The sequence below is a fragment of the Enoplosus armatus genome, chromosome 19 (genome assembly GCF_043641665.1).
Source record: "Enoplosus armatus isolate fEnoArm2 chromosome 19, fEnoArm2.hap1, whole genome shotgun sequence".
Taxonomy (NCBI): domain Eukaryota; kingdom Metazoa; phylum Chordata; class Actinopteri; order Centrarchiformes; family Enoplosidae; genus Enoplosus; species Enoplosus armatus.
The window spans coordinates 20,423,929-20,446,118 of NC_092198.1; the positions used below are offsets into that span (position 1 = coordinate 20,423,929).

General features: G+C 47.4%; 11 non-coding genes across 11 annotated transcripts; 8 read left to right on the top strand and 3 right to left on the bottom strand.

Moving 5' to 3' along the window:
• Nucleotides 1-1,943: 1,943 nt before the first annotated feature.
• trnad-guc (transfer RNA aspartic acid (anticodon GUC)) lies at nucleotides 1,944-2,015 on the bottom strand. The gene has a single exon. It is a non-coding gene; the product is annotated as a tRNA-Asp (tRNA).
• Nucleotides 2,016-2,259: 244 nt separating this feature from the next.
• trnav-cac (transfer RNA valine (anticodon CAC)) lies at nucleotides 2,260-2,332 on the top strand. Its single transcript has one exon. It is a non-coding gene; the product is annotated as a tRNA-Val (tRNA).
• A 1,061-nt stretch (nucleotides 2,333-3,393) lies between these two features.
• Nucleotides 3,394-3,466, top strand: trnav-aac (transfer RNA valine (anticodon AAC)). The gene has a single exon. It is a non-coding gene; the product is annotated as a tRNA-Val (tRNA).
• Nucleotides 3,467-7,639: 4,173 nt separating this feature from the next.
• Nucleotides 7,640-7,712, top strand: trnav-cac (transfer RNA valine (anticodon CAC)). Its single transcript has one exon. It is a non-coding gene; the product is annotated as a tRNA-Val (tRNA).
• A 1,061-nt stretch (nucleotides 7,713-8,773) lies between these two features.
• Nucleotides 8,774-8,846, top strand: trnav-aac (transfer RNA valine (anticodon AAC)). The gene has a single exon. It is a non-coding gene; the product is annotated as a tRNA-Val (tRNA).
• A 3,648-nt stretch (nucleotides 8,847-12,494) lies between these two features.
• Nucleotides 12,495-12,566, bottom strand: trnad-guc (transfer RNA aspartic acid (anticodon GUC)). Its single transcript has one exon. It is a non-coding gene; the product is annotated as a tRNA-Asp (tRNA).
• A 244-nt stretch (nucleotides 12,567-12,810) lies between these two features.
• On the top strand, nucleotides 12,811-12,883 carry trnav-cac (transfer RNA valine (anticodon CAC)). Its single transcript has one exon. It is a non-coding gene; the product is annotated as a tRNA-Val (tRNA).
• Nucleotides 12,884-13,944: 1,061 nt separating this feature from the next.
• trnav-aac (transfer RNA valine (anticodon AAC)) lies at nucleotides 13,945-14,017 on the top strand. The gene has a single exon. It is a non-coding gene; the product is annotated as a tRNA-Val (tRNA).
• Nucleotides 14,018-17,096: 3,079 nt separating this feature from the next.
• trnad-guc (transfer RNA aspartic acid (anticodon GUC)) lies at nucleotides 17,097-17,168 on the bottom strand. The gene has a single exon. It is a non-coding gene; the product is annotated as a tRNA-Asp (tRNA).
• A 244-nt stretch (nucleotides 17,169-17,412) lies between these two features.
• On the top strand, nucleotides 17,413-17,485 carry trnav-cac (transfer RNA valine (anticodon CAC)). The gene has a single exon. It is a non-coding gene; the product is annotated as a tRNA-Val (tRNA).
• Nucleotides 17,486-18,546: 1,061 nt separating this feature from the next.
• Nucleotides 18,547-18,619, top strand: trnav-aac (transfer RNA valine (anticodon AAC)). The gene has a single exon. It is a non-coding gene; the product is annotated as a tRNA-Val (tRNA).
• The last annotated feature ends 3,571 nt before the right edge of the window (nucleotides 18,620-22,190 follow it).

The following is a 22,190-nucleotide window of genomic DNA, read 5'->3' on the forward strand; positions in this document are numbered from 1 at the left end:
CACAATAGAGTAGGACTTGGTAAGAAAGACAACAGATAGGGACTATTAACGCCCCTCATACTTCCATGCAGAACAAACAAGATATATACAATGACCACTCTGTGCACATACTGTGGTCTGCCAGTCAGGAGTTTCCATTCCAGCTTCCTCCTGTACTTCTCCTTGGCCTCCTTGATCTCCACCTTCAGTTCCCCCTGAATCGTTCTCACCTCCTCCCTGTTGCCACCTCTGAAAGCCCTCTTCTTTGCATTCAGGATGGCCTTGATGTCCTTTGTCACCCATGGCTTGTTGTTTGAATGACAATGAACAGTCCTTGCTGGGACAGTGGAGTCTGCACAGAAGTTGATGTAATCTGTGCTGCACTCTGTGAGCCCATCAATGTCTTGTGGCTCACAGAGCGCTTGCCAGTCAGTCACCTCAAAACATTGCTGAAATGTCTCATAAGCCAGTGAGGTTGTGGTCTGACCTACCTAGGGGGGTGGGCGGAGGGCTGTATGCATCCTTCACCTTAGCATACCCTGGACAGCAGGTCCAGGGTCCTCTCCTCTCTAAGAGGATAGGAAATGGGGGATTAGCTCAAATGGTAGAGCGCTCGCTTAGCATGCGAGAAGTAGCGGGATCGATGCCCGCATCCTCCAAGTTAAGTGTTTCTGATTCTGACACATAGCTTACAGGAAATCCTTTTCTGTAGTGAAGGTCATTAAAGAAACCATCTGTGCGTGAAGCAAGCGGTGGCATCAGCGCTGGGGAGCAGCCAGCATCCTAGGGATCTGCAGGAACCTCTGCAAGTTCCCTCAGCACATCGTGTTCAACACCTGCAGACCTGATGTAGTTCTTGTGTTCGAAACCTCCACGTAAGTCATCCTAGCTCGCTTGGACAAGGCCTTAAAGTACGATGGGGCTGGTTGGTATGATGATGATTCTAGGAACATCATTGAAGATGTATCCAGAGGCATCGGTAGATGTATTGCTCCTCCCATGAATCATGAAGTATATACAGTGGGGTCCAAAGAAGAAGAAATATTTTGATTCTTTCACGTTGATTCTAAATATGGCTGCGCCTCAAGTTTCCAGCACATCAATGATTGCCTGAATTTTCAGTGAATTAAGTATATCAGAGCTTAGACTTGACCTCCAGTTTGTGTTTTATAATGGTTTAAACAGCACATAAGTTACAAAAAAACAACAAGTATTACTCATTTTCACAGTCATCAACATGACGTCTAAAAGGTTGCAGGACATCTGTGAGAGTGGACGAGTCATTTTCTGGGATCATTTTACTTCCTGTGTACTCATTCCCACCTGTCGTGACTGAATAGTTTCTACACGACTTACCAAATCTGAGTGTGTAGACAATCCACCTTTTCTAGAAAAAAAAAGGTACCATTTTTACCATTAATCTTGTTAGTGTTTCACTGAAATGGATGCAAAAATGTACAACCAGTTCCAGCTTTTTTTTGCCTTGGTAAGATAGTGATAGATTGGAGAAAGGCAGGAAATGTGCCACAGAGGCGCCCCCCAACTTCAGCTTTAGGTTAATCTCTGTGTAGCATTCCTGTTTACACGACAGTGACTACGCAGAGAGGAATCTTGTTTAAAAACCCATCTAAGTACTCACGCTCTGATCCGGATGGTGAAGGCTAGCCTGTTCTTAGCAGAAGGCAGAGGGGCAGGTGGCCTGTGCTCAGCTCTCCAGATGCAAGTCTCATCAGGATGCTTCTTGTGACCGTCTGTCTAGAGGTCTTCCAAACGCTTGAACTTTAATGATTTGCCTTTTGATACCTAGACATAGAAATACACACAGGATTTTACAGCAGCACAAATAAGCAAGCAGGACTATTGACGTCCCTCATACTCCCATATTGCCTAGTTTTCTTCTTCTTTCTGCTGTATTACCTTTGTCTGCCTTGGTGAATAATCAGGAACTGGTAGAAAAGTCAAATCTCCCCGTCGGGGAATCGAACCCCGGTCTTCCGCGTGACAGGCGGAGATACTGTCCACTATACTAACGAGGAATGATGCAAGGACATCAACATGCCTCCCCAGCGAAGAAGCAGCTCAGTGTTGTGGAGGTTGAGCAGCCACCTTGCTTTCAGACTGGGGAAAAGACAGAAATAATTCAGTGTCATCTGCATAGCTGTGGATTCCACTTTTTTTTTTCAATAAAGATGCCTAACTGTCATCTCAAGGTAGAGGCCTGGGTGAAAATGCCTGTCACTCTCGGGTGTCGCGCATGCGCGTGAAAGCTACTTTTCAACAGTTTCCGTAGTGTAGTGGTTATCACGTTCGCCTCACACGCGAAAGGTCCCCGGTTCGAAACCGGGCGGAAACACTATTCTTTACTGTTCGCTCCTGGTATTACGTTAAATGTATTTAGCTGATGCTTTCATCCACAGTGACTTACAAATAGTACATTCAACCATGTGGATACAACCCAAGAATTGGAGGAATCATGCAAGTACATCAACTTCATCAAATATGCTGAACTGCTTCAAGTGCTACTTCAGAAACAATAAGAGGTGACACATGCAGGCACACCAGCCAGGAGCGAGTTTCAGTAATCTGGGTGAGGAACGGATGTATCCTCCTGATGAATGACTTTGCAGGAGTGGGTCGTTGCAGCCAGGTTGGCAACGAAGGATAGCTGGTCATTCAGTGTCGCAAAACCGAAGTACATACCAAACCCTGAATTTTTTGATGTCTAAAAAAGAATTCTTTGTTGCTTGTGTTAGTTACACATCTTACTGTCCACTATACAAAGGAGGACGGTTCCACACTGGTTTTTGGCCCTTTTCGACGAGAATCGCCAGGTGCTTTAGCTGCGCACTAAGCCAGGAGCGAGTTCCAGTAGTCTAGGTGCGAGATGACAAGAGCCTGGACCAGCACCTGCGGTGCCTCCTGGGTGAGGAACGCATGTATCTTCCCGATGCTGTGGAGAATGAATTTTCTGGAGTGGGTCGTAGCAGCCAGGTTGGCAGATGCCTTCCCTGGGAGGAAGAGCAGCTCAGTGTTGTGGAGGTTGAGCTGCCGGCGGGCTGTGTGCAGACATCCACTGAGAGATGCCTGCAAGACACGCAGAAATTGGTGCTGCCACCTTGGTTTCCGACCGGGGAAAAGACAGAAATAATTCAGCTGTGGTAAGTAAAGCCATGTGAGTGAATGACAGGCGCAAGCACAACGTTTAGCACTGTGCACACCAGTGTTTCCCATACATAGGCTATACTTGAGCGGCCCGCCCAGATAGATCATGTCCTGCCCATGGAAATAAAATCCGGATTCCACATTTTTTTTTTCAATAAAGATGCCTAACTGTCATCTCAAGGCAGATGGCCCAGGTGAACATGCCCGTCACTCTCGGGTGTCGCGCATGCGGGTGAAAGCTGCTTTTCAACAGTTTCCGTAGTGTAGTGGTTATCACGTTCGCCTAACACGCGAAAGGCCCCCGGTTCGAAACCGGGCGGAAACATGACTCTTTGCTGTTCACTCTGATTATTACGTTAACTGCATTGAACTCAGCAACACACGCAGAGATTTTGACTGCCACATTTTCAGACCGGGGAAAGGACAGAATTAGTTCAACGTCTTCTGGATAGCTGTGGTATGCCAAGCCATGTGAGTGAATGAAAGACAGGGACAAACAACTTGACTCACACAGTCATGCTTTTATATTGCCTATTTCTGCATCGGCACTTCGCGGAGAGCAGAACAATGCTCCATGCTCCACGCTGTCACTCTCAGCCAGGAGCAGGTTTCAGTAGTCTAGGTGCGAGATGACAAGAGCCTGGACCAGAACTTGCGGTGCCTCCTGGGACAGGAATGGACGTATCCTCCTGATGCTGTGGAGAATGAATTTTTTGGAGTGGGTCGTCGCAGCCAGGTTGGCAGCGAAGGACAGCTGGTCATCCGGTGTCACACCCAGGGTCATTGCAGTCCAAGCTGTGGACGCCACAGAGTTCTCAATGGGAATGGAGAGGTCATGGATGGAAGATGCCTTCCCTGGAAGGAAGAGCATGGATGGGAGATGCCTTCCCTGGAAGAAAGAGAATGGGTGGGAGATGCCTTCCGTGGAAGGAAGAGCAGCTCAGTCTTGCCAAGGCTGAGCTTCAGGTGGTGTGCAGCCATCCACTGAGCACAATCTTTAGCACTGTGCACACAATAGAGTAGGGCTTGATAAGAAAGACAACAGATGGAGACTATTAACGTCCCTCACATTTCCACGCAGATAAAACAAAATATATACAATAACAGTGTATATGTATGTGTGTGTATATATATGTACATATATGTATTGCGCTGGTAAAAAAAAAAAAGTCTGACATTCAGAGGGAGGAGTTGAACAGTTTGATGGCCACAGACAGCTTCAGACCTGATGTTGTTCTTGTGTTCGAAACCTCCACGCAAGTCATCCTGCTGGAGGTAACAATCCCTTGGGAAGCTCGCTTGGAGAAGGCCTTCAAGTACGATGGGGCTGGTTGGTATGCAGGCAGGGTGGCTGGTGGGCTAGGTGCTTCCCAGTTGAAGTTGGATGCTGGGGCTTTGTCTTGCAATCCTTGGCCAGACCCTTGAGATGGCTGTGCCTCAAGAGAGGATAACCATGGTGCAAGTGGTTAGCTAGCTTCAGGTGGTGTGCAGCCATCCACTGAGCACAATCTTTAGCACTGTGCACACAATAGAGTAGGGATTGATAAGAAAGACAACAGATGGAGACTATTAAAGTCCCTCATACTTCCATGCAGAAAAAAAAAAAATATATACAATAACAGTGTATATGTATGTGTGTGTATATATATGTACATATATGTATTGCGCTGGTAATAGAAAGTCTGACATTCAGAGGGAGAAGTTGAACAGTTTGATGGCCACAGACAGCTTCAGACCTGATGTTGTTCTTGTGTTCGAAACCTCCACGTAAGTCATCCTGCTGGAGGTAACAATCCCTTGGGAAGCTCGCTTGGACAAGGCCTTCAAGTACGATGGGGCTGGTTGGTATGCAGGCAGGGTGGCTGGTGGGCTAGGTGCTTCCCAGTTGAAGTTGGATGCTGGGGCTTTGTCTTGCAATCCTTGGCCAGACCCTTGAGATGGCTGTGTGTGTCCTCAGCTGGGTCTCCTGGAGGAGGCTGTATGATGTTGACCCGAAACATCTAATGATTTCTTCTTTAGCACTGTGCACACAATAGAGTAGGACTTGGTAAGAAAGACAACAGATAGGGACTATTAACGCCCCTCATACTTCCATGCAGAACAAACAAGATATATACAATGACCACTCTGTGCACATACTGTGGTCTGCCAGTCAGGAGTTTCCATTCCAGCTTCCTCCTGTACTTCTCCTTGGCCTCCTTGATCTCCACCTTCAGTTCCCCCTGAATCGTTCTCACCTCCTCCCTGTTGCCACCTCTGAAAGCCCTCTTCTTTGCATTCAGGATGGCCTTGATGTCCTTTGTCACCCATGGCTTGTTGTTTGAATGACAATGAACAGTCCTTGCTGGGACAGTGGAGTCTGCACAGAAGTTGATGTAATCTGTGCTGCACTCTGTGAGCCCATCAATGTCTTGTGGCTCACAGAGCGCTTGCCAGTCAGTCACCTCAAAACATTGCTGAAATGTCTCATAAGCCAGTGAGGTTGTGGTCTGACCTACCTAGGGGGGTGGGCGGAGGGCTGTATGCATCCTTCACCTTAGCATACCCTGGACAGCAGGTCCAGGGTCCTCTCCTCTCTAAGAGGATAGGAAATGGGGGATTAGCTCAAATGGTAGAGCGCTCGCTTAGCATGCGAGAAGTAGCGGGATCGATGCCCGCATCCTCCAAGTTAAGTGTTTCTGATTCTGACACATAGCTTACAGGAAATCCTTTTCTGTAGTGAAGGTCATTAAAGAAACCATCTGTGCGTGAAGCAAGCGGTGGCATCAGCGCTGGGGAGCAGCCAGCATCCTAGGGATCTGCAGGAACCTCTGCAAGTTCCCTCAGCACATCGTGTTCAACACCTGCAGACCTGATGTAGTTCTTGTGTTCGAAACCTCCACGTAAGTCATCCTAGCTCGCTTGGACAAGGCCTTAAAGTACGATGGGGCTGGTTGGTATGCAGACAGGGTGGCTAGTGGGCTAGGTGCTTCCCCGTTGAAGTAGGATGCTGGGGCTTTGTATTGCAATCCTTGGCCAGACCCTTGAGATGGCTGTGGCTCAAGAGAGGATAACCATGGTGCAAGTGGTTAGCTAGCCATCTGGACACAAGCTGATGTCTGATCAGCCTCAGGTGGGTCTCCTGGAGGAGGCTGTATCATGACCCGAAACAAATGATGATTCTAGGAACATCATTGAAGATGTATCCAGAGGCATCGGTAGATGTATTGCTCCTCCCATGAATCATGAAGTATATACAGTGGGGTCCAAAGAAGAAGAAATATTTTGATTCTTTCACGTTGATTCTAAATATGGCTGCGCCTCAAGTTTCCAGCACATCAATGATTGCCTGAATTTTCAGTGAATTAAGTATATCAGAGCTTAGACTTGACCTCCAGTTTGTGTTTTATAATGGTTTAAACAGCACATAAGTTACAAAAAAACAACAAGTATTACTCATTTTCACAGTCATCAACATGACGTCTAAAAGGTTGCAGGACATCTGTGAGAGTTGACGAGTCATTTTCTGGGATCATTTTACTTCCTGTGTACTCATTCCCACCTGTCGTGACTGAATAGTTTCTACACGACTTACCAAATCTGAGTGTGTAGACAATCCACCTTTTCTAGAAAAAAAAAGGTACCATTTTTACCATTAATCTTGTTAGTGTTTCACTGAAATGGATGCAAAAATGTACAACCAGTTCCAGCTTTTTTTTGCCTTGGTAAGATAGTGATAGATTGGAGAAAGGCAGGAAATGTGCCACAGAGGCGCCCCCCAACTTCAGCTTTAGGTTAATCTCTGTGTAGCATTCCTGTTTACACGACAGTGACTACGCAGAGAGGAATCTTGTTTAAAAACCCATCTAAGTACTCACGCTCTGATCCGGATGGTGAAGGCTAGCCTGTTCTTAGCAGAAGGCAGAGGGGCAGGTGGCCTGTGCTCAGCTCTCCAGATGCAAGTCTCATCAGGATGCTTCTTGTGACCGTCTGTCTAGAGGTCTTCCAAACGCTTGAACTTTAATGATTTGCCTTTTGATACCTAGACATAGAAATACACACAGGATTTTACAGCAGCACAAATAAGCAAGCAGGACTATTGACGTCCCTCATACTCCCATATTGCCTAGTTTTCTTCTTCTTTCTGCTGTATTACCTTTGTCTGCCTTGGTGAATAATCAGGAACTGGTAGAAAAGTCAAATCTCCCCGTCGGGGAATCGAACCCCGGTCTTCCGCGTGACAGACGGAGATACTGTCCACTATACTAACGAGGAATGATGCAAGGACATCAACATGCCTCCCCAGCGAAGAAGCAGCTCAGTGTTGTGGAGGTTGAGCAGCCACCTTGCTTTCAGACTGGGGAAAAGACAGAAATAATTCAGTGTCATCTGCATAGCTGTGGATTCCACTTTTTTTTTTCAATAAAGATGCCTAACTGTCATCTCAAGGTAGAGGCCTGGGTGAAAATGCCTGTCACTCTCGGGTGTCGCGCATGCGCGTGAAAGCTGCTTTTCAACAGTTTCCGTAGTGTAGTGGTTATCACGTTCGCCTCACACGCGAAAGGTCCCCGGTTCGAAACCGGGCGGAAACACTATTCTTTACTGTTCGCTCCTGGTATTACGTTAAATGTATTTAGCTGATGCTTTCATCCACAGTGACTTACAAATAGTACATTCAACCATGTGGATACAACCCAAGAATTGGAGGAATCATGCAAGTACATCAACTTCATCAAATATGCTGAACTGCTTCAAGTGCTACTTCAGAAACAATAAGAGGTGACACATGCAGGCACACCAGCCAGGAGCGAGTTTCAGTAATCTGGGTGAGGAACGGATGTATCCTCCTGATGAATGACTTTGCAGGAGTGGGTCGTTGCAGCCAGGTTGGCAACGAAGGATAGCTGGTCATTCAGTGTCGCAAAACCGAAGTACATACCAAACCCTGAATTTTTTGATGTCTAAAAAAGAATTCTTTGTTGCTTGTGTTAGTTACACATCTTACTGTCCACTATACAAAGGAGGACGGTTCCACACTGGTTTTTGGCCCTTTTCGACGAGAATCGCCAGGTGCTTTAGCTGCGCACTAAGCCAGGAGCGAGTTCCAGTAGTCTAGGTGCGAGATGACAAGAGCCTGGACCAGCACCTGCGGTGCCTCCTGGGTGAGGAACGCATGTATCTTCCCGATGCTGTGGAGAATGAATTTTCTGGAGTGGGTCGTAGCAGCCAGGTTGGCAGATGCCTTCCCTGGGAGGAAGAGCAGCTCAGTGTTGTGGAGGTTGAGCTGCCGGCGGGCTGTGTGCAGACATCCACTGAGAGATGCCTGCAAGACACGCAGAAATTGGTGCTGCCACCTTGGTTTCCGACCGGGGAAAAGACAGAAATAATTCAGCTGTGGTAAGTAAAGCCATGTGAGTGAATGACAGGCGCAAGCACAACGTTTAGCACTGTGCACACCAGTGTTTCCCATACATAGGCTATACTTGAGCGGCCCGCCCAGATAGATCATGTCCTGCCCATGGAAATAAAATCCGGATTCCACATTTTTTTTTTCAATAAAGATGCCTAACTGTCATCTCAAGGCAGATGGCCCAGGTGAACATGCCCGTCACTCTCGGGTGTCGCGCATGCGGGTGAAAGCTGCTTTTCAACAGTTTCCGTAGTGTAGTGGTTATCACGTTCGCCTAACACGCGAAAGGCCCCCGGTTCGAAACCGGGCGGAAACATGACTCTTTGCTGTTCACTCTGATTATTACGTTAACTGCATTGAACTCAGCAACACACGCAGAGATTTTGACTGCCACATTTTCAGACCGGGGAAAGGACAGAATTAGTTCAACGTCTTCTGGATAGCTGTGGTATGCCAAGCCATGTGAGTGAATGAAAGACAGGGACAAACAACTTGACTCACACAGTCATGCTTTTATATTGCCTATTTCTGCATCGGCACTTCGCGGAGAGCAGAACAATGCTCCATGCTCCACGCTGTCACTCTCAGCCAGGAGCAGGTTTCAGTAGTCTAGGTGCGAGATGACAAGAGCCTGGACCAGAACTTGCGGTGCCTCCTGGGACAGGAATGGACGTATCCTCCTGATGCTGTGGAGAATGAATTTTTTGGAGTGGGTCGTCGCAGCCAGGTTGGCAGCGAAGGACAGCTGGTCATCCGGTGTCACACCCAGGGTCATTGCAGTCCAAGCTGTGGACGCCACAGAGTTCTCAATGGGAATGGAGAGGTCATGGATGGAAGATGCCTTCCCTGGAAGGAAGAGCATGGATGGGAGATGCCTTCCCTGGAAGAAAGAGAATGGGTGGGAGATGCCTTCCGTGGAAGGAAGAGCAGCTCAGTCTTGCCAAGGCTGAGCTTCAGGTGGTGTGCAGCCATCCACTGAGCACAATCTTTAGCACTGTGCACACAATAGAGTAGGGCTTGATAAGAAAGACAACAGATGGAGACTATTAACGTCCCTCACATTTCCACGCAGATAAAACAAAATATATACAATAACAGTGTATATGTATGTGTGTGTATATATATATGTACATATATGTATTGCGCTGGTAAAAAAAAAAAAGTCTGACATTCAGAGGGAGGAGTTGAACAGTTTGATGGCCACAGACAGCTTCAGACCTGATGTTGTTCTTGTGTTCGAAACCTCCACGCAAGTCATCCTGCTGGAGGTAACAATCCCTTGGGAAGCTCGCTTGGAGAAGGCCTTCAAGTACGATGGGGCTGGTTGGTATGCAGGCAGGGTGGCTGGTGGGCTAGGTGCTTCCCAGTTGAAGTTGGATGCTGGGGCTTGGTATTGCAATCCTTGGCCAGACCCTTGAGATGGCTGTGCCTCAAGAGAGGATAACCATGGTGCAAGTGGTTAGCTAGCTTCAGGTGGTGTGCAGCCATCCACTGAGCACAATCTTTAGCACTGTGCACACAATAGAGTAGGGATTGATAAGAAAGACAACAGATGGAGACTATTAAAGTCCCTCATACTTCCATGCAGAAAAAAAAAAAATATATACAATAACAGTGTATATGTATGTGTGTGTATATATATGTACATATATGTATTGCGCTGGTAATAGAAAGTCTGACATTCAGAGGGAGAAGTTGAACAGTTTGATGGCCACAGACAGCTTCAGACCTGATGTTGTTCTTGTGTTCGAAACCTCCACGTAAGTCATCCTGCTGGAGGTAACAATCCCTTGGGAAGCTCGCTTGGACAAGGCCTTCAAGTACGATGGGGCTGGTTGGTATGCAGGCAGGGTGGCTGGTGGGCTAGGTGCTTCCCAGTTGAAGTTGGATGCTGGGGCTTTGTCTTGCAATCCTTGGCCAGACCCTTGAGATGGCTGTGTGTGTCCTCAGCTGGGTCTCCTGGAGGAGGCTGTATGATGTTGACCCGAAACATCTAATGATTTCTTCTTTAGCACTGTGCACACAATAGAGTAGGACTTGGTAAGAAAGACAACAGATAGGGACTATTAACGCCCCTCATACTTCCATGCAGAACAAACAAGATATATACAATGACCACTCTGTGCACATACTGTGGTCTGCCAGTCAGGAGTTTCCATTCCAGCTTCCTCCTGTACTTCTCCTTGGCCTCCTTGATCTCCACCTTCAGTTCCCCCTGAATCGTTCTCACCTCCTCCCTGTTGCCACCTCTGAAAGCCCTCTTCTTTGCATTCAGGATGGCCTTGATGTCCTTTGTCACCCATGGCTTGTTGTTTGAATGACAATGAACAGTCCTTGCTGGGACAGTGGAGTCTGCACAGAAGTTGATGTAATCTGTGCTGCACTCTGTGAGCCCATCAATGTCTTGTGGCTCACAGAGCGCTTGCCAGTCAGTCACCTCAAAACATTGCTGAAATGTCTCATAAGCCAGTGAGGTTGTGGTCTGACCTACCTAGGGGGGTGGGCGGAGGGCTGTATGCATCCTTCACCTTAGCATACCCTGGACAGCAGGTCCAGGGTCCTCTCCTCTCTAAGAGGATAGGAAATGGGGGATTAGCTCAAATGGTAGAGCGCTCGCTTAGCATGCGAGAAGTAGCGGGATCGATGCCCGCATCCTCCAAGTTAAGTGTTTCTGATTCTGACACATAGCTTACAGGAAATCCTTTTCTGTAGTGAAGGTCATTAAAGAAACCATCTGTGCGTGAAGCAAGCGGTGGCATCAGCGCTGGGGAGCAGCCAGCATCCTAGGGATCTGCAGGAACCTCTGCAAGTTCCCTCAGCACATCGTGTTCAACACCTGCAGACCTGATGTAGTTCTTGTGTTCGAAACCTCCACGTAAGTCATCCTAGCTCGCTTGGACAAGGCCTTAAAGTACGATGGGGCTGGTTGGTATGATGATGATTCTAGGAACATCATTGAAGATGTATCCAGAGGCATCGGTAGATGTATTGCTCCTCCCATGAATCATGAAGTATATACAGTGGGGTCCAAAGAAGAAGAAATATTTTGATTCTTTCACGTTGATTCTAAATATGGCTGCGCCTCAAGTTTCCAGCACATCAATGATTGCCTGAATTTTCAGTGAATTAAGTATATCAGAGCTTAGACTTGACCTCCAGTTTGTGTTTTATAATGGTTTAAACAGCACATAAGTTACAAAAAAACAACAAGTATTACTCATTTTCACAGTCATCAACATGACGTCTAAAAGGTTGCAGGACATCTGTGAGAGTGGACGAGTCATTTTCTGGGATCATTTTACTTCCTGTGTACTCATTCCCACCTGTCGTGACTGAATAGTTTCTACACGACTTACCAAATCTGAGTGTGTAGACAATCCACCTTTTCTAGAAAAAAAAAGGTACCATTTTTACCATTAATCTTGTTAGTGTTTCACTGAAATGGATGCAAAAATGTACAACCAGTTCCAGCTTTTTTTTGCCTTGGTAAGATAGTGATAGATTGGAGAAAGGCAGGAAATGTGCCACAGAGGCGCCCCCCAACTTCAGCTTTAGGTTAATCTCTGTGTAGCATTCCTGTTTACACGACAGTGACTACGCAGAGAGGAATCTTGTTTAAAAACCCATCTAAGTACTCACGCTCTGATCCGGATGGTGAAGGCTAGCCTGTTCTTAGCAGAAGGCAGAGGGGCAGGTGGCCTGTGCTCAGCTCTCCAGATGCAAGTCTCATCAGGATGCTTCTTGTGACCGTCTGTCTAGAGGTCTTCCAAACGCTTGAACTTTAATGATTTGCCTTTTGATACCTAGACATAGAAATACACACAGGATTTTACAGCAGCACAAATAAGCAAGCAGGACTATTGACGTCCCTCATACTCCCATATTGCCTAGTTTTCTTCTTCTTTCTGCTGTATTACCTTTGTCTGCCTTGGTGAATAATCAGGAACTGGTAGAAAAGTCAAATCTCCCCGTCGGGGAATCGAACCCCGGTCTTCCGCGTGACAGGCGGAGATACTGTCCACTATACTAACGAGGAATGATGCAAGGACATCAACATGCCTCCCCAGCGAAGAAGCAGCTCAGTGTTGTGGAGGTTGAGCAGCCACCTTGCTTTCAGACTGGGGAAAAGACAGAAATAATTCAGTGTCATCTGCATAGCTGTGGATTCCACTTTTTTTTTTCAATAAAGATGCCTAACTGTCATCTCAAGGTAGAGGCCTGGGTGAAAATGCCTGTCACTCTCGGGTGTCGCGCATGCGCGTGAAAGCTGCTTTTCAACAGTTTCCGTAGTGTAGTGGTTATCACGTTCGCCTCACACGCGAAAGGTCCCCGGTTCGAAACCGGGCGGAAACACTATTCTTTACTGTTCGCTCCTGGTATTACGTTAAATGTATTTAGCTGATGCTTTCATCCACAGTGACTTACAAATAGTACATTCAACCATGTGGATACAACCCAAGAATTGGAGGAATCATGCAAGTACATCAACTTCATCAAATATGCTGAACTGCTTCAAGTGCTACTTCAGAAACAATAAGAGGTGACACATGCAGGCACACCAGCCAGGAGCGAGTTTCAGTAATCTGGGTGAGGAACGGATGTATCCTCCTGATGAATGACTTTGCAGGAGTGGGTCGTTGCAGCCAGGTTGGCAACGAAGGATAGCTGGTCATTCAGTGTCGCAAAACCGAAGTACATACCAAACCCTGAATTTTTTGATGTCTAAAAAAGAATTCTTTGTTGCTTGTGTTAGTTACACATCTTACTGTCCACTATACAAAGGAGGACGGTTCCACACTGGTTTTTGGCCCTTTTCGACGAGAATCGCCAGGTGCTTTAGCTGCGCACTAAGCCAGGAGCGAGTTCCAGTAGTCTAGGTGCGAGATGACAAGAGCCTGGACCAGCACCTGCGGTGCCTCCTGGGTGAGGAACGCATGTATCTTCCCGATGCTGTGGAGAATGAATTTTCTGGAGTGGGTCGTAGCAGCCAGGTTGGCAGATGCCTTCCCTGGGAGGAAGAGCAGCTCAGTGTTGTGGAGGTTGAGCTGCCGGCGGGCTGTGTGCAGACATCCACTGAGAGATGCCTGCAAGACACGCAGAAATTGGTGCTGCCACCTTGGTTTCCGACCGGGGAAAAGACAGAAATAATTCAGCTGTGGTAAGTAAAGCCATGTGAGTGAATGACAGGCGCAAGCACAACGTTTAGCACTGTGCACACCAGTGTTTCCCATACATAGGCTATACTTGAGCGGCCCGCCCAGATAGATCATGTCCTGCCCATGGAAATAAAATCCGGATTCCACATTTTTTTTTTCAATAAAGATGCCTAACTGTCATCTCAAGGCAGATGGCCCAGGTGAACATGCCCGTCACTCTCGGGTGTCGCGCATGCGGGTGAAAGCTGCTTTTCAACAGTTTCCGTAGTGTAGTGGTTATCACGTTCGCCTAACACGCGAAAGGCCCCCGGTTCGAAACCGGGCGGAAACATGACTCTTTGCTGTTCACTCTGATTATTACGTTAACTGCATTGAACTCAGCAACACACGCAGAGATTTTGACTGCCACATTTTCAGACCGGGGAAAGGACAGAATTAGTTCAACGTCTTCTGGATAGCTGTGGTATGCCAAGCCATGTGAGTGAATGAAAGACAGGGACAAACAACTTGACTCACACAGTCATGCTTTTATATTGCCTATTTCTGCATCGGCACTTCGCGGAGAGCAGAACAATGCTCCATGCTCCACGCTGTCACTCTCAGCCAGGAGCAGGTTTCAGTAGTCTAGGTGCAAGATGACAAGAGCCTGGACCAGAACTTGCGGTGCCTCCTGGGACAGGAATGGACGTATCCTCCTGATGCTGTGGAGAATGAATTTTTTGGAGTGGGTCGTCGCAGCCAGGTTGGCAGCGAAGGACAGCTGGTCATCCGGTGTCACACCCAGGGTCATTGCAGTCCAAGCTGTGGACGCCACAGAGTTCTCAATGGGAATGGAGAGGTCATGGATGGAAGATGCCTTCCCTGGAAGGAAGAGCATGGATGGGAGATGCCTTCCCTGGAAGAAAGAGAATGGGTGGGAGATGCCTTCCGTGGAAGGAAGAGCAGCTCAGTCTTGCCAAGGCTGAGCTTCAGGTGGTGTGCAGCCATCCACTGAGCACAATCTTTAGCACTGTGCACACAATAGAGTAGGGCTTGATAAGAAAGACAACAGATGGAGACTATTAACGTCCCTCACATTTCCACGCAGATAAAACAAAATATATACAATAACAGTGTATATGTATGTGTGTGTATATATATGTACATATATGTATTGCGCTGGTAAAAAAAAAAAAGTCTGACATTCAGAGGGAGGAGTTGAACAGTTTGATGGCCACAGACAGCTTCAGACCTGATGTTGTTCTTGTGTTCGAAACCTCCACGCAAGTCATCCTGCTGGAGGTAACAATCCCTTGGGAAGCTCGCTTGGAGAAGGCCCTCAAGTACGATGGGGCTGGTTGGTATGCAGGCAGGGTGGCTGGTGGGCTAGGTGCTTCCCAGTTGAAGTTGGATGCTGGGGCTTGGTATTGCAATCCTTGGCCAGACCCTTGAGATGGCTGTGCCTCAAGAGAGGATAACCATGGTGCAAGTGGTTAGCTAGCTTCAGGTGGTGTGCAGCCATCCACTGAGCACAATCTTTAGCACTGTGCACACAATAGAGTAGGGATTGATAAGAAAGACAACAGATGGAGACTATTAAAGTCCCTCATACTTCCATGCAGAAAAAAAAAAAATATATACAATAACAGTGTATATGTATGTGTGTGTATATATATGTACATATATGTATTGCGCTGGTAATAGAAAGTCTGACATTCAGAGGGAGAAGTTGAACAGTTTGATGGCCACAGACAGCTTCAGACCTGATGTTGTTCTTGTGTTCGAAACCTCCACGTAAGTCATCCTGCTGGAGGTAACAATCCCTTGGGAAGCTCGCTTGGACAAGGCCTTCAAGTACGATGGGGCTGGTTGGTATGCAGGCAGGGTGGCTGGTGGGCTAGGTGCTTCCCAGTTGAAGTTGGATGCTGGGGCTTTGTCTTGCAATCCTTGGCCAGACCCTTGAGATGGCTGTGTGTGTCCTCAGCTGGGTCTCCTGGAGGAGGCTGTATGATGTTGACCCGAAACATCTAATGATTTCTTCTTTAGCACTGTGCACACAATAGAGTAGGACTTGGTAAGAAAGACAACAGATAGGGACTATTAACGCCCCTCATACTTCCATGCAGAACAAACAAGATATATACAATGACCACTCTGTGCACATACTGTGGTCTGCCAGTCAGGAGTTTCCATTCCAGCTTCCTCCTGTACTTCTCCTTGGCCTCCTTGATCTCCACCTTCAGTTCCCCCTGAATCGTTCTCACCTCCTCCCTGTTGCCACCTCTGAAAGCCCTCTTCTTTGCATTCAGGATGGCCTTGATGTCCTTTGTCACCCATGGCTTGTTGTTTGAATGACAATGAACAGTCCTTGCTGGGACAGTGGAGTCTGCACAGAAGTTGATGTAATCTGTGCTGCACTCTGTGAGCCCATCAATGTCTTGTGGCTCACAGAGCGCTTGCCAGTCAGTCACCTCAAAACATTGCTGAAATGTCTCATAAGCCAGTGAGGTTGTGGTCTGACCTACCTAGGGGGGTGGGCGGAGGGCTGTATGCATCCTTCACCTTAGCATACCCTGGACAGCAGGTCCAGGGTCCTCTCCTCTCTAAGAGGATAGGAAATGGGGGATTAGCTCAAATGGTAGAGCGCTCGCTTAGCATGCGAGAAGTAGCGGGATCGATGCCCGCATCCTCCAAGTTAAGTGTTTCTGATTCTGACACATAGCTTACAGGAAATCCTTTTCTGTAGTGAAGGTCATTAAAGAAACCATCTGTGCGTGAAGCAAGCGGTGGCATCAGCGCTGGGGAGCAGCCAGCATCCTAGGGATCTGCAGGAACCTCTGCAAGTTCCCTCAGCACATCGTGTTCAACACCTGCAGTCTAACATTAATCTTGTTAGTGTTTCACTGAAATGGATGCAAAAATGTACAACCAGTTCCAGCTTTTTTTTGCCTTGGTAAGATAGTGATAGATTGGAGAAAGGCAGGAAATGTGCCACAGAGGCGCCCCCCAACTTCAGCTTTAGGTTAATCTCTGTGTAGCATTCCTGTTTACACGACAGTGACTACGCAGAGAGGAATCTTGTTTAAAAACCCATCTAAGTACTCACGCTCTGATCCGGATGGTGAAGGCTAGCCTGTTCTTAGCAGAAGGCAGAGGGGCAGGTGGCCTGTGCTCAGCTCTCCAGATGCAAGTCTCATCAGGATGCTTCTTGTGACCGTCTGTCTAGAGGTCTTCCAAACGCTTGAACTTTAATGATTTGCCTTTTGATACCTAGACATAGAAATACACACAGGATTTTACAGCAGCACAAATAAGCAAGCAGGACTATTGACGTCCCTCATACTCCCATATTGCCTAGTTTTCTTCTTCTTTCTGCTGTATTACCTTTGTCTGCCTTGGTGAATAATCAGGAACTGGTAGAAAAGTCAAATCTCCCCGTCGGGGAATCGAACCCCGGTCTTCCGCGTGACAGGCGGAGATACTGTCCACTATACTAACGAGGAATGATGCAAGGACATCAACATGCCTCCCCAGCGAAGAAGCAGCTCAGTGTTGTGGAGGTTGAGCAGCCACCTTGCTTTCAGACTGGGGAAAAGACCGAAATAATTCAGTGTCATCTGCATAGCTGTGGATTCCACTTTTTTTTTTCAATAAAGATGCCTAACTGTCATCTCAAGGTAGAGGCCTGGGTGAAAATGCCTGTCACTCTCGGGTGTCGCGCATGCGCGTGAAAGCTGCTTTTCAACAGTTTCCGTAGTGTAGTGGTTATCACGTTCGCCTCACACGCGAAAGGTCCCCGGTTCGAAACCGGGCGGAAACACTATTCTTTACTGTTCGCTCCTGGTATTACGTTAAATGTATTTAGCTGATGCTTTCATCCACAGTGACTTACAAATAGTACATTCAACCATGTGGATACAACCCAAGAATTGGAGGAATCATGCAAGTACATCAACTTCATCAAATATGCTGAACTGCTTCAAGTGCTACTTCAGAAACAATAAGAGGTGACACATGCAGGCACACCAGCCAGGAGCGAGTTTCAGTAATCTGGGTGAGGAACGGATGTATCCTCCTGATGAATGACTTTGCAGGAGTGGGTCGTTGCAGCCAGGTTGGCAACGAAGGATAGCTGGTCATTCAGTGTCGCAAAACCGAAGTACATACCAAACCCTGAATTTTTTGATGTCTAAAAAAGAATTCTTTGTTGCTTGTGTTAGTTACACATCTTACTGTCCACTATACAAAGGAGGACGGTTCCACACTGGTTTTTGGCCCTTTTCGACGAGAATCGCCAGGTGCTTTAGCTGCGCACTAAGCCAGGAGCGAGTTCCAGTAGTCTAGGTGCGAGATGACAAGAGCCTGGACCAGCACCTGCGGTGCCTCCTGGGTGAGGAACGCATGTATCTTCCCGATGCTGTGGAGAATGAATTTTCTGGAGTGGGTCGTAGCAGCCAGGTTGGCAGATGCCTTCCCTGGGAGGAAGAGCAGCTCAGTGTTGTGGAGGTTGAGCTGCCGGCGGGCTGTGTGCAGACATCCACTGAGAGATGCCTGCAAGACACGCAGAAATTGGTGCTGCCACCTTGGTTTCCGACCGGGGAAAAGACAGAAATAATTCAGCTGTGGTAAGTAAAGCCATGTGAGTGAATGACAGGCGCAAGCACAACGTTTAGCACTGTGCACACCAGTGTTTCCCATACATAGGCTATACTTGAGCGGCCCGCCCAGATAGATCATGTCCTGCCCATGGAAATAAAATCCGGATTCCACATTTTTTTTTTCAATAAAGATGCCTAACTGTCATCTCAAGGCAGATGGCCCAGGTGAACATGCCCGTCACTCTCGGGTGTCGCGCATGCGGGTGAAAGCTGCTTTTCAACAGTTTCCGTAGTGTAGTGGTTATCACGTTCGCCTAACACGCGAAAGGCCCCCGGTTCGAAACCGGGCGGAAACATGACTCTTTGCTGTTCACTCTGATTATTACGTTAACTGCATTGAACTCAGCAACACACGCAGAGATTTTGACTGCCACATTTTCAGACCGGGGAAAGGACAGAATTAGTTCAACGTCTTCTGGATAGCTGTGGTATGCCAAGCCATGTGAGTGAATGAAAGACAGGGACAAACAACTTGACTCACACAGTCATGCTTTTATATTGCCTATTTCTGCATCGGCACTTCGCGGAGAGCAGAACAATGCTCCATGCTCCACGCTGTCACTCTCAGCCAGGAGCAGGTTTCAGTAGTCTAGGTGCGAGATGACAAGAGCCTGGACCAGAACTTGCGGTGCCTCCTGGGACAGGAATGGACGTATCCTCCTGATGCTGTGGAGAATGAATTTTTTGGAGTGGGTCGTCGCAGCCAGGTTGGCAGCGAAGGACAGCTGGTCATCCGGTGTCACACCCAGGGTCATTGCAGTCCAAGCTGTGGACGCCACAGAGTTCTCAATGGGAATGGAGAGGTCATGGATGGAAGATGCCTTCCCTGGAAGGAAGAGCATGGATGGGAGATGCCTTCCCTGGAAGAAAGAGAATGGGTGGGAGATGCCTTCCGTGGAAGGAAGAGCAGCTCAGTCTTGCCAAGGCTGAGCTTCAGGTGGTGTGCAGCCATCCACTGAGCACAATCTTTAGCACTGTGCACACAATAGAGTAGGGCTTGATAAGAAAGACAACAGATGGAGACTATTAACGTCCCTCACATTTCCACGCAGATAAAACAAAATATATACAATAACAGTGTATATGTATGTGTGTGTATATATATGTACATATATGTATTGCGCTGGTAAAAAAAAAAAAAGTCTGACATTCAGAGGGAGGAGTTGAACAGTTTGATGGCCACAGACAGCTTCAGACCTGATGTTGTTCTTGTGTTCGAAACCTCCACGCAAGTCATCCTGCTGGAGGTAACAATCCCTTGGGAAGCTCGCTTGGAGAAGGCCCTCAAGTACGATGGGGCTGGTTGGTATGCAGGCAGGGTGGCTGGTGGGCTAGGTGCTTCCCAGTTGAAGTTGGATGCTGGGGCTTGGTATTGCAATCCTTGGCCAGACCCTTGAGATGGCTGTGCCTCAAGAGAGGATAACCATGGTGCAAGTGGTTAGCTAGCTTCAGGTGGTGTGCAGCCATCCACTGAGCACAATCTTTAGCACTGTGCACACAATAGAGTAGGGATTGATAAGAAAGACAACAGATGGAGACTATTAAAGTCCCTCATACTTCCATGCAGAAAAAAAAAAAATATATACAATAACAGTGTATATGTATGTGTGTGTATATATATGTACATATATGTATTGCGCTGGTAATAGAAAGTCTGACATTCAGAGGGAGAAGTTGAACAGTTTGATGGCCACAGACAGCTTCAGACCTGATGTTGTTCTTGTGTTCGAAACCTCCACGTAAGTCATCCTGCTGGAGGTAACAATCCCTTGGGAAGCTCGCTTGGACAAGGCCTTCAAGTACGATGGGGCTGGTTGGTATGCAGGCAGGGTGGCTGGTGGGCTAGGTGCTTCCCAGTTGAAGTTGGATGCTGGGGCTTTGTCTTGCAATCCTTGGCCAGACCCTTGAGATGGCTGTGTGTGTCCTCAGCTGGGTCTCCTGGAGGAGGCTGTATGATGTTGACCCGAAACATCTAATGATTTCTTCTTTAGCACTGTGCACACAATAGAGTAGGACTTGGTAAGAAAGACAACAGATAGGGACTATTAACGCCCCTCATACTTCCATGCAGAACAAACAAGATATATACAATGACCACTCTGTGCACATACTGTGGTCTGCCAGTCAGGAGTTTCCATTCCAGCTTCCTCCTGTACTTCTCCTTGGCCTCCTTGATCTCCACCTTCAGTTCCCCCTGAATCGTTCTCACCTCCTCCCTGTTGCCACCTCTGAAAGCCCTCTTCTTTGCATTCAGGATGGCCTTGATGTCCTTTGTCACCCATGGCTTGTTGTTTGAATGACAATGAACAGTCCTTGCTGGGACAGTGGAGTCTGCACAGAAGTTGATGTAATCTGTGCTGCACTCTGTGAGCCCATCAATGTCTTGTGGCTCACAGAGCGCTTGCCAGTCAGTCACCTCAAAACATTGCTGAAATGTCTCATAAGCCAGTGAGGTTGTGGTCTGACCTACCTAGGGGGGTGGGCGGAGGGCTGTATGCATCCTTCACCTTAGCATACCCTGGACAGCAGGTCCAGGGTCCTCTCCTCTCTAAGAGGATAGGAAATGGGGGATTAGCTCAAATGGTAGAGCGCTCGCTTAGCATGCGAGAAGTAGCGGGATCGATGCCCGCATCCTCCAAGTTAAGTGTTTCTGATTCTGACACATAGCTTACAGGAAATCCTTTTCTGTAGTGAAGGTCATTAAAGAAACCATCTGTGCGTGAAGCAAGCGGTGGCATCAGCGCTGGGGAGCAGCCAGCATCCTAGGGATCTGCAGGAACCTCTGCAAGTTCCCTCAGCACATCGTGTTCAACACCTGCAGACCTGATGTAGTTCTTGTGTTCGAAACCTCCACGTAAGTCATCCTAGCTCGCTTGGACAAGGCCTTAAAGTACGATGGGGCTGGTTGGTATGATGATGATTCTAGGAACATCATTGAAGATGTATCCAGAGGCATCGGTAGATGTATTGCTCCTCCCATGAATCATGAAGTATATACAGTGGGGTCCAAAGAAGAAGAAATATTTTGATTCTTTCACGTTGATTCTAAATATGGCTGCGCCTCAAGTTTCCAGCACATCAATGATTGCCTGAATTTTCAGTGAATTAAGTATATCAGAGCTTAGACTTGACCTCCAGTTTGTGTTTTATAATGGTTTAAACAGCACATAAGTTACAAAAAAACAACAAGTATTACTCATTTTCACAGTCATCAACATGACGTCTAAAAGGTTGCAGGACATCTGTGAGAGTGGACGAGTCATTTTCTGGGATCATTTTACTTCCTGTGTACTCATTCCCACCTGTCGTGACTGAATAGTTTCTACACGACTTACCAAATCTGAGTGTGTAGACAATCCACCTTTTCTAGAAAAAAAAAGGTACCATTTTTACCATTAATCTTGTTAGTGTTTCACTGAAATGGATGCAAAAATGTACAACCAGTTCCAGCTTTTTTTTGCCTTGGTAAGATAGTGATAGATTGGAGAAAGGCAGGAAATGTGCCACAGAGGCGCCCCCCAACTTCAGCTTTAGGTTAATCTCTGTGTAGCATTCCTGTTTACACGACAGTGACTACGCAGAGAGGAATCTTGTTTAAAAACCCATCTAAGTACTCACGCTCTGATCCGGATGGTGAAGGCTAGCCTGTTCTTAGCAGAAGGCAGAGGGGCAGGTGGCCTGTGCTCAGCTCTCCAGATGCAAGTCTCATCAGGATGCTTCTTGTGACCGTCTGTCTAGAGGTCTTCCAAACGCTTGAACTTTAATGATTTGCCTTTTGATACCTAGACATAGAAATACACACAGGATTTTACAGCAGCACAAATAAGCAAGCAGGACTATTGACGTCCCTCATACTCCCATATTGCC